This window comes from Quercus suber, unplaced genomic scaffold, assembly GCF_002906115.3.
Source record: "Quercus suber isolate HL8 unplaced genomic scaffold, Cork oak 2.0 scaffold_30, whole genome shotgun sequence".
Lineage (NCBI taxonomy): Eukaryota > Viridiplantae > Streptophyta > Magnoliopsida > Fagales > Fagaceae > Quercus > Quercus suber.
Genome location: NW_027069495.1, coordinates 1037428 through 1047532, shown reverse-complemented (window position 1 = coordinate 1047532; position 10105 = coordinate 1037428). Strand labels below are relative to the sequence as shown.

The 10105-nt window shown below is 34.3% G+C and overlaps 1 long non-coding RNA gene across 2 annotated transcripts; it reads left to right on the top strand.

Moving 5' to 3' along the window:
- The first annotated feature begins 5607 nt into the window (after window positions 1-5607).
- On the top strand, window positions 5608-9994 carry LOC136066289 (uncharacterized). 2 transcript variants are annotated; one of them, XR_010627741.1, is made up of 5 exons: window positions 5608-5893; window positions 6074-6277; window positions 6775-6902; window positions 7245-7406; window positions 9978-9994. It is a non-coding gene; the product is annotated as an uncharacterized LOC136066289 (long non-coding RNA). The 2 variants fall into 2 exon arrangements; XR_010627742.1 differs by lacking the exon at window positions 7245-7406 and having other exon boundaries at window positions 5620-5893.
- The last annotated feature ends 111 nt before the right edge of the window (window positions 9995-10105 follow it).

Here is a 10105-nt window from a genome sequence, read left to right as displayed (position 1 = left end):
CACCCCATAATTTTGACACTAATTTAATTATTATTCTTAAATTATAAGGAGACCCACAATTAAATGGATTAAATTAAAGTGGGCCTAAGATATTAAAAATAAGATAAATACTATAGAATATGAAGCCCAAGTGAAGTGGCATAAGTAAATATATGAGCCTTGATAACCCTAATCTTTTACCTTTTAAGTTACACGTGTAAGTACATAAGGAAGTTCCTTTTGTTTTCAGCCGCAACATGATTGAGCTGTTTCCTTTCTTCTCTACGGCTGTGCAAAGTATCTCAGGTATGGTTGTCTTGCTGAATTTTTGAAAGTTGAAAGATTTATAGAGTCGGAATTAATCTATGGCTAATAATTGTCCTCACATGGGTCTGTGCATTTGTTCTTTTGGTACCAAGTAAAATAACTGTTCAAAACATCTAAACCTATCATCTATATTGATGGGAAAGCGGGCTAGGATGATTACATATTATAATAGGAATTGTATATATATAGCCGTATGGTCCTCCATAGGCTTTGAAATTGAATTGACCGAATTATAGTATATGGCTAGAAATCATCCCACGTTTTCAAGGAGGAATTTTGCTTGAAATTGCTTTAGTTGCTAATAGGACAAAAAGGCATGACTTCATAAAATCTACCCTAGCAATATATCAAAGGAAAATTGTAGGCACTAGATTGATAGATTAAAGCCATCACGTGGCTTTCAATGTTAAGTTGAATATATATATATATATATATATAATATTAGAGTCAATGGACATCCAGTGGCATCAAGAGGGAATGCTAAGCAACAAATTAAGGCAATACGTGGCTTCCAATATTAGATTGGATAGATATAATATTAGAGTGAATTAGATAGTTAAGTGAATGAATAGAGAATTTAGATAAATCAATATTATCTAGGATAAAATTGTTTAAGTGTGAAAACTAATTTTAAGTGGGAAATTGTGTATTGATGAACCTATTTTTGGTGTTGCTAGGTTCTAATTCTACTAAATTGTTGTGATTCAAGGGAGGTTGATTTCTTTTCTTTTTTTTGTAACTAAGAGGTAAGTGGTGTTTACTAATTTTGGAGGGTTTTCCAAAACAATGTCGATTATTAAACTATTTTATATCAAAGAAATATGTTGATATTCTATATATAAATTGATATTTTATAAATATTTGATATGCATATTGGCTATTCATTTTATGAAAAACTTGAGGGACAACCTGAATTTATTTGAACTTATATGCGTGAATATATTTTTATATTTTTGAGAATTATGAATGGACTATTTTGTAAGCATCTTGAATGAATTATTTTTGTGAGCATATTGAATATGTTTTGAAAACCTATGGCAAGTCGTGATTAAAAGCTCAGTATTGTATTTAGTCCTTAGTAAGGGACAATCATACTGCAGCTAGTCCTTAACAAGGGACGGTCCCAGAAAATGGGACAGTGCTCATTTGATAGCTCCTTAGCAAGGGAGTATACTTTTGAGGATCCAACAAGGAAACTCCTTAGCAAGGGAGTGCACCTTTAGGTTCCAAAAGATCTATCCTTAAAAAAGGGGATGAAAAGGAGGTTCTAATCCCAAAAAGGGGACAGCACAACCCTGTAAACGGGGCGTAAACGTTGACCACGAGAAAAGCCTAGGAAATTGTTAATGTGATGATGTTAATATATATATTATGATGGCTCACTATATAAAGATAATTTTATTATATATATGAAGTATTTGATGATAAATATTGATGAGTTACAAGTTATGAAATTGTTGTAAGAATTATTTATTTGAAAGGTTTGTTCCGACACTCCAATGTTAGTGAATTCCACTTATTGAGTTATCTCACCCCCCCCCCCTTCTTTTATTTCCCATTACAGATACATTAAAGAGATTATTGGAGTAGAGATTCTTGGGAGACAGCAATTACGAACTATTTTGTGGAATTGAGGATTTTATTGTTATTTTTGTGGTATTAATTATTGTATTGGAGAATTATTTTGAGGATATTTTGTCTTTGGTGAATTAGAGCTCTGAGATTTTGTAATGAGATGTAAGATTGCTAGTTTCTTTTATTTAATACTTTTATGGACTATTCAGATTAAATAGACTTTTATTGCTTATGATTTTGGGGCATTACAGATAGTGTCAAAGTCATGCCCTAGCCGGAAGTGTGGGCCCCACACGCGAGGACGCGTGTGCCCGTAAGGGGGGTGGATTGTAGTGACTCAAAAAGGGTGGTCTTGCATTTCATGGAATCCCACATCGCCTAGGAAAGCATATGAGAATGTTTTTATAAAGAATGACCTCCCTTCAATGTGTAGAGGTCTTTTCTCCCACCGCTGTGTGCTTTGGGGGAGAACAAAACCGTGAGGGGTATGGGTCCCAAAGCGGACAATATCTACATCTCGAAGGCTTGGAGATGCTAGATGTGAGTAGAACTGCTATAAAAGCGTTACCTACATCTATCAATCTCTTAAAAAATCTCGAAGCACTATCTTTTTATGGATGTGAAGGGTTATCACCTAAATCATCAAATGAGCTCATGAGCTTTTGACAAAGAAGTCTATATCCCATGGGCATGTTAGTGCATTCTTTATCAGGTTTACGCTATTTGACCCACCTGGATTTACGTTTTTGCAATCTTCAGTCAATCCCAGATGAAATTGGCTGTTTGTCATCTTTATTAGAATTAAATCTAGAAGGAAATAATTTTATTTGCCTTCCTAAAAGTTTGATTCAACTATCTAATCTGAGAGGTCTTGGGTTGAATTTTTGCACTAGTCTTCGATCATTGCCAAAGCTTCCATTAAATATTGAGGGTATTGCTGCAATACGTTGTACCTCACTGGAAAAATTTTCAATAAGACCAGAAGACAAATTTGTGCCGGCACTTGATCCTACCAATTGCGTCAAATTGATTGAGAATCAAGACTATAGTGACCTGTTGTCTGAAATGCTAAGACGTTATATCATTGATGACCAGGTCACTCTCTCTCTCTCTCTGTTGCATGTGAGGTTCTAAGCATTATGATTTTTACGTTTCAGAGACATAACAAGCGAAAACAGTACTACGGTCTTGTGATTCCTGGAAGCAAAATTCCGAAATGGCTTAGCCACAAAAACGTGGGGACGTCAGTGAATCTGCAAGTGCCTTCTTCAGATTTATTATGTAACAAATTGATGGGAGTCGTTGGGTGTTTTGTTTTTGTATTCCGCCAGCATCATCCATTTGACCAACTTCATATTTTTAATTGGAGAAGTAATAGATATACGCATGTGCTTTTTTGTTCCGTATACGCCAACCGATGTGAAATTGGCTACAGGGGATTTCCAGTATCCGAGGAATTTGGTAAGATTGAATAATGTCAACTTGCACTGTTTTTTGCACCCTCTATATACGGCGGGCATGACTGGAAAGAAAAATTGAATGGAGTCGATGCTAATGGACTCACCCAGATTGAGGTTAAATTTGAAACCGAAGGTCCAGGCTTGGAGATTACAAAATGCGGGGCCAGCTTGGTATTCGAACAAGACATTGAAGATCTCAAGCAAACAAAGGCTTGGCCTAGTAGCTGCAGCATCACTCCTTATGAGGACGATTTAGATACCAAAATTAAGAAAAGTCATGATGAGGCTGGACCTAGTGGAGAAGCTGCGGGCTCTAATGACATAGACGCACCACTCCCTAATCTAATTCAAAGTCTTGTGCCGTTTTTGGGAAACTGGCTTGGGAATCTATGAACACCAGGTCAAGGTAACCCTGATTCTGTGGAGGAGGAGGAAGTGGAAGAGGAATTCCAGTGAAAGTGGTAGCTGCGCTGAATCTGCAAGGCTGATAAACCTGTTTTTTTTCTCGTGATTTTGGTGTAAGTCACCATCTTTCTCTCTCTCTCACTGAACTTGTTTGTAGCCATATATTTCCTCTCTCTTTTAAGTTTTTTATTTTATTTTTTAGAATCTTTTTCTTTCTAAATTCATTGGCATATGCTTTCATTTTTTTTTTTTTTTTTTTTTTAAATTTGTGACAATGGCCATTTTACCTCTGTAATTCACTAATTTGTGATTCTTTTTCTGCTAGTTGCTCCAAACTGGATACTATGAAGTTATTGGACCTTGTTGGCGAGGGAAATTGTAACATTGTAGCAGGCAAGATATGTGCAACTGATTGTGTGCTCATCATTTTTGTTTAATTATGTTAGAGGGTAAAATCAGCACTTTCGTTGCTCTATTTATGATATATATCAGTACAAGTTTCCATAGGAGAATACAATAGATGCATCCAGTGGCGACGCCTCGTTGGGTTCAGGGTGTTCCCAGGAACACCCTGACCCAAAAAAAAAAAAATATTATATATAATAATTTAAATTTTTTTTATTTGTTTACCCATTAAAAAAAAAAATAAGAACACCCTCAGGCAAAATGAGGAACACCCTCAAAAGTTTTATGCCAAACAAATTTTGAACTAAAATCTTAAAAAAAAAAATTGTTATAGAGCAACCCCAAAAAATAAAAGCCCAAACATCAATCCTAAACAAAACCAACCCCAACCAGATTTTTAAATCAAAATACATTATTAACTAAATACCCAACAGGCCCAACCCAAACGTATTCTCAAAAAAAAAAAATTTCCTACCTTCTTCTTCATCTTCTTGGTTACGGACCCTTCTTCTTCTTGTTTTTTTTTTTTTTTTTTTTCCTTCTTCTGGGTTTCAGACCCATCTTCTTCTTCTCTTCTTCTCTTTTTATTTTTTCTTCTGCCAGTCTGCCTTTCCCTTTTTATCTGCGTGTTGTACAGGTAATGTATGTGACTATTTTGCTTAAATTTTATATATGAACTGTGGGTTTCGGTCCTTCTCCTCTTCCTTAAATTTTATGTCTTTTGTTTTAAATTTTTTATTTGTTCTGCTTTTCCCAGCCCACTAGTGGTTTTGGTTTAATCATAAATATCTTGTCTATGGGCTAGGCTAGCTGTTAAGTCTATGAGAGCTCCAGTCCCTCCTTTACATGAATTTAATTATTCTTTTAATAAAAGTATTCTACACTTTCAATCCCAAAAAAAAAAAAAAAAAACTAATATTAACATCAATTTTCTTTTTTTATATTATTACTCTTATTATATTTTATAAATGATTGAACTTATTATTATTATTATTATTATTTGAGCTTAAAGATTACATATTAGTTGAAATATGTACTTATAACTTCTTTAAAACCTTTAATAGTTTATATAGGTTTTTTATTAATAATATATATATTTTTTCATTATAAAATAACGTAACTCCGAAACACCTTGAACAACAATTCATTATATATATATATATATATATTTTTTTTTTTCATTATAAAATAACGTAGCTCCTAAACAACAATTAATAATTTTATAATTAATAAAACAACAATACAACAAATTATAGTTTATAAAAGACAAACAAATTAATGAAACAACTAAACAATAATAATTAATAATTTTATTAATATTTCAAACGATTTTATAGTTTATTGTACAGGTACCTTTGTTCATTTCTTTTCTTTTCAATTTTTTTTTTTTTCATTTTGAGGTTTTTTGGTGTACAGAATGCAAATTTGTTTTAGTTTTAAGAACAATTTTTTTTTTTAAAAGCACAAACTTCATACCGGCCAAATCTTGAATTTCGGCTGGTATTTACTAAAATGTCCCGAAATACTCGAAATAGACCGAAATGGCCCAAAATTTTTTCAAAATAGAATAGGATAGGTTATTGTTCCGATTTGTCCAGGAACACCCTGGACAAAATTCCTGGAGTCGCCACTGGATGCATCCCACTTATTTGGGCTCTGTTTGTTCTTTCGCTACATTAACCCTTTTGAAATCTGAAAAGGAGCCAGTGAGATTTTCAGATGTATTATATATGATCCCCGAGGTGATGAATTTTGTTCAGTTTGTTGGTTAGAATGCTGTGGAAATTTTGCCTTTTCGTTTTTGAATTTCAATGGACTATCTTCTATCAATTGAATATCTTTAATTGTGTTATTGCTGATCAGAATCATCTTTATTAATTATTTATTTAGTTTTACCTGTTGTCTATGCATTTCTTTTTCAGTCTATAAGCATAAAGATACGATTCTTGTCAATTCGCAATTAATTAGAAACTTCTCGTCATCTTATTTGTAAAGAGGCCATGCAATGGTGGATGGCAGAGACATTGTCCTACTACACTATATTTTGGTAATCTGGGGTTGATGCTGATGATGGTTGAGAGGAACTGGGTTCGGCAACTCAAAAGATTGCAAAAAACTTCCAGAAAGTATGTTTTTTTTACGTCTATCTACTTTTTTTCTAATGTGGATTTTCCTTTTCTTTCCCAGAAACTTTTCTTTTTTTATTACATTTCTTTCTTGTGTGTGACTACTTCTCTGTTTGGCTGCAAGGAAACTAGATGAAAATTAACATAGAAATGGTACAAAGCTTTTGATTCTATCTTGTTTTGATGTTTTAGTTTTGGGAGTTGTAATGCTGGGTTCTTGAGTTCTCCACTTTCTGGGTTCCCTTTGGAACATATATATTTTGTTATCTTATCCTACATTTTTCATAGAAATTGGACGAGTGACAAAATGCTGGGGCTTATGCTTTCTTATGGTTTTTGATTTCATAACATATAAGCACTGCTCAAGCAAGCCAGTCTGTTTGGCTTTGCCGGCAATTTATTTCCTTAACATAAAATGCATTTTTTTTTTTTTTACCAAGAAAATAGGAGGAGCTTATTGTGAATTATGTTGTCTTGTATATGTATGTTTTCTGAAGGTACCAGTTGGAGCTATGACAGAAAGCTTTGGAGGAGAATATAACTGCATATTTGGGACTGGTTGGAAGCCCCATAAATAGCACATGTATTTCTCGCCCCTACGCCTAAGGTGGCTCTGGTTCAGCAGGTAAACTACTATTTATCATGTTGGTTTTGTAAATTGAGGTTCGGCTTTGGGGTTGTATATAAGTTTGAGACAATCTTTGTAGTTTAATCCGGTACATTGCACAATAATGAAGTGGTGTGTTCCTTGGCTTGGCTGAGGTGGTAGTTGTGCAGGCCATGAGAAGGGGGTTGTGCTGTTGGTTTTTACTTTTTAGTGCTTATTTATGCAATTTTTCGTCGTGATTTTAAGAAGGGGCTTTCTGATTCTGCATGCTTCAAGTTCACCTTGGAAGGGAGTTTGGCATTTAATAAATAGAATCATGATTATACTACAACCTCATTACTCCTTTAAATATATTAACAGAATCAAAATAAGGCTTGACTACCAGAAAATACTTGGTGTCAATGAGTGTTGAGGATTCAATTGCTAGTAATTGGCCAACCTTGATGGTGCAAGAGTGGGCTATTGCAGTTCGATGTGTAGAGGCATTGCATGGCCTCTTTATCTGGTGACAAAGTGTCACAGGTAATGATTTTCACAGCTATCAAATTATCTCTTCATCACATTCACCAACTCTTGCTGTTGTAGTTAGCAAGATCTAGCAAATCTAAATGCTTTAATGGCTGCATGCATCACTGATTAATGCTGTAGGATTTTTTTTTTTTTTTTTTTTTAATTACAATGGCCATTTTACTTCAGTGATTCACTAATTTGTGATTCTTATTTCTGCTAGTTGCCCCAAACTGGATACTATGAAGTTATTGGACCTTGTTGGCGAGGGAAATTGTAACATTGTAGCAGGCAAGATATGTGCAACTGATTGTATGCTCATCATTTTTGTTTAACTATGTTCGAGGGTAAAATCACTAACTTTGTTGCTCTATTTATGGGATTTACTAGTAGAAGTTTCCATAGGAGAATACAATAGATGCATCCCACTTATTCAGGCCGTTTTTTCTTTCACTACATTAACCCTTTTGAAATCTGAAAAGGAGCCAATGAGATTTTCAGTTGTATTATATATGATCTCTGAGGCGAAGATGAATTTTGTTCAGTTTGTTGATTAGAATGCTGTGGAAATTTTGCCTTTTCGTTTTCAAATTTCAATGGACTATTTTCTATCAATTGAATATCTTTAATTGTGTTATTGCTGATCAGAATCATCTTTATTAATGTACTCAGCACAAACTTCTATTTTATTTATTTAGTTTTACCTGTTGTCTACGCATTTCATTTTCAGTCTATGAGCATACAGATACGATTCTTGACAATTTGGAATTAATTAGAAACTTCTCATTATCTTATTTGTAAAGAGGCCATGCAATGGTGGATGGCATAGACATTGTCCTACTGCCAGTAGCAGGGGTTTTGGTGCCACTACCTCTGCCACCACCCACTACACCATCTTTTGGTAATCTGGGGTTGATGCCGATGATGGTTGAGAGGAACTGGGTTCAGCAACTCAAAAGATTGCAAAAAACTCCCAGAAAGTATGTTTTTTTACGTCTATCTACTTTTTTTCTAATGTGGATTTTCCTTTTCTATCCCATAAACTTTCCTTTTTTTTATTACATTTGTTTCTTGTTTGTGACTATTTCTCTGTTCTGTTTGGCTGCAAGGAAACTAGATGAAAATTAACATAGAAAGGGTACAAAGCTTTTGATTCTATCTTGTTTTGATGTTTTAGTTTCGTGAGTTGTAATGCTGACTAATATGGGCTGAAATAGTGGTGCCAGACTTAGTTCTTGAGTTCTCCACTTTCTGGGTTCCCTTTGGAACATATATATTTTGTTATCTTATCCTACATTTTTCATAGAAATTGGACGAGTGACAAAATGCTGGGGCTTATGCTTTCTTATGGTTTTTGTTTCCATAACATATAAGCACTGCTCAAGCCAGTCAGTCTGGCTTTGCTGGCAATTTATTTCCTTAACATAAAATGCATTTTTTTTACCAAGAAAATAGGAGCTTATTGTGAATTAGTTTGTCTTGTATATGTATGTTTTCTGAAGGTACCAGTTGGAGCTATGACAGAAAGCTTTGGAGGAGAATATAACTATATATTTGGGAAAGGTTGTTGGAAGCCCCACATTCACGAGCTGGGTCACTTGATAAGGAAGCCCCAGAAATAGCACGTGTATTTCTTGCCCCTACGCTTAAGGTGGCCCTGGTTCACAGCAGGTAAACTACTATTTATCATGTTGGTTTTGTAAATTGAGGTTCGGCTTTGGGGTTGTATTTATGTTTGAGATAATCTTTGTAGTTTATGCTGGTACATTGCACAATAATGAAGTGGTGTGTTCCTTGGCTTGGCTGAGGTGATAGTTGTGCAGGCCATGAGAAGGGGGTTGTGCTGTTGGTTTTTAGTGCCTATTTATGCAATTTTTCATCGTGATTTTAAGAAGGGGCTTTTTGATTCTGCATGCTTCAAGTTCACCTTGGAAGGGAGTTCGGAATTTAATAAATAGAATAATGATTATACTACAACCTCATTACTCCTTGAAATATATTAACAAAATCAAAATAAGGCTTGACTACCAGAAAATACTTCTTGTCAATTTCGAGTAATGAGGATTCAATTGCTAGTAATTGGCCAACCTTGATTGTGCAAGTGTGGGCTATTGCAGTTCAATGTGTAGAGGCATTGCATGGCCTCTTTATCTGGTGACAAAGTGTCACACGTAATGATTTTCAAAGCTATCAAATTATCTCTTCATCACATGCACCACCTCTTGCTGTTGTAGTTAGCAAGATCTAGCAAATCTAAATGCTTTAATGGCTGCATGCATCACTGATTAATGCTGTAGGATTGTAAAATAATTAAAATTTGTTGGATTGTTGATTATGGTTGCAGTTACTATACGAATGCTAACATACCTAAGGTATACAGTATTCTCTTAAACTGTAACAGAAATTTGGCCTTGGCCAACTTTAACAGATTTGAGTGTTTTTGACATTTCTTTTTTGGGTTCAATAAGTACTTACACTATATTATAGTGATGCGTGGTTACTTGTAATCTAATTTTTTTGAGTTACTTGTAATCTAATTTTATTTTTACATAAAAATGTTGAAATTTGAAGTTGCTTGCATTTCAGGATCCAGTGACAAAACATTGGAAATTGAGTTGCGATGTATGAAAATGCAGGAAGTGAAGCTGGAGTCTAAAAGTTTTTTGTATTCTGGTGAATTCGTATAATTACATATGGTGTTTTAATATAATCAA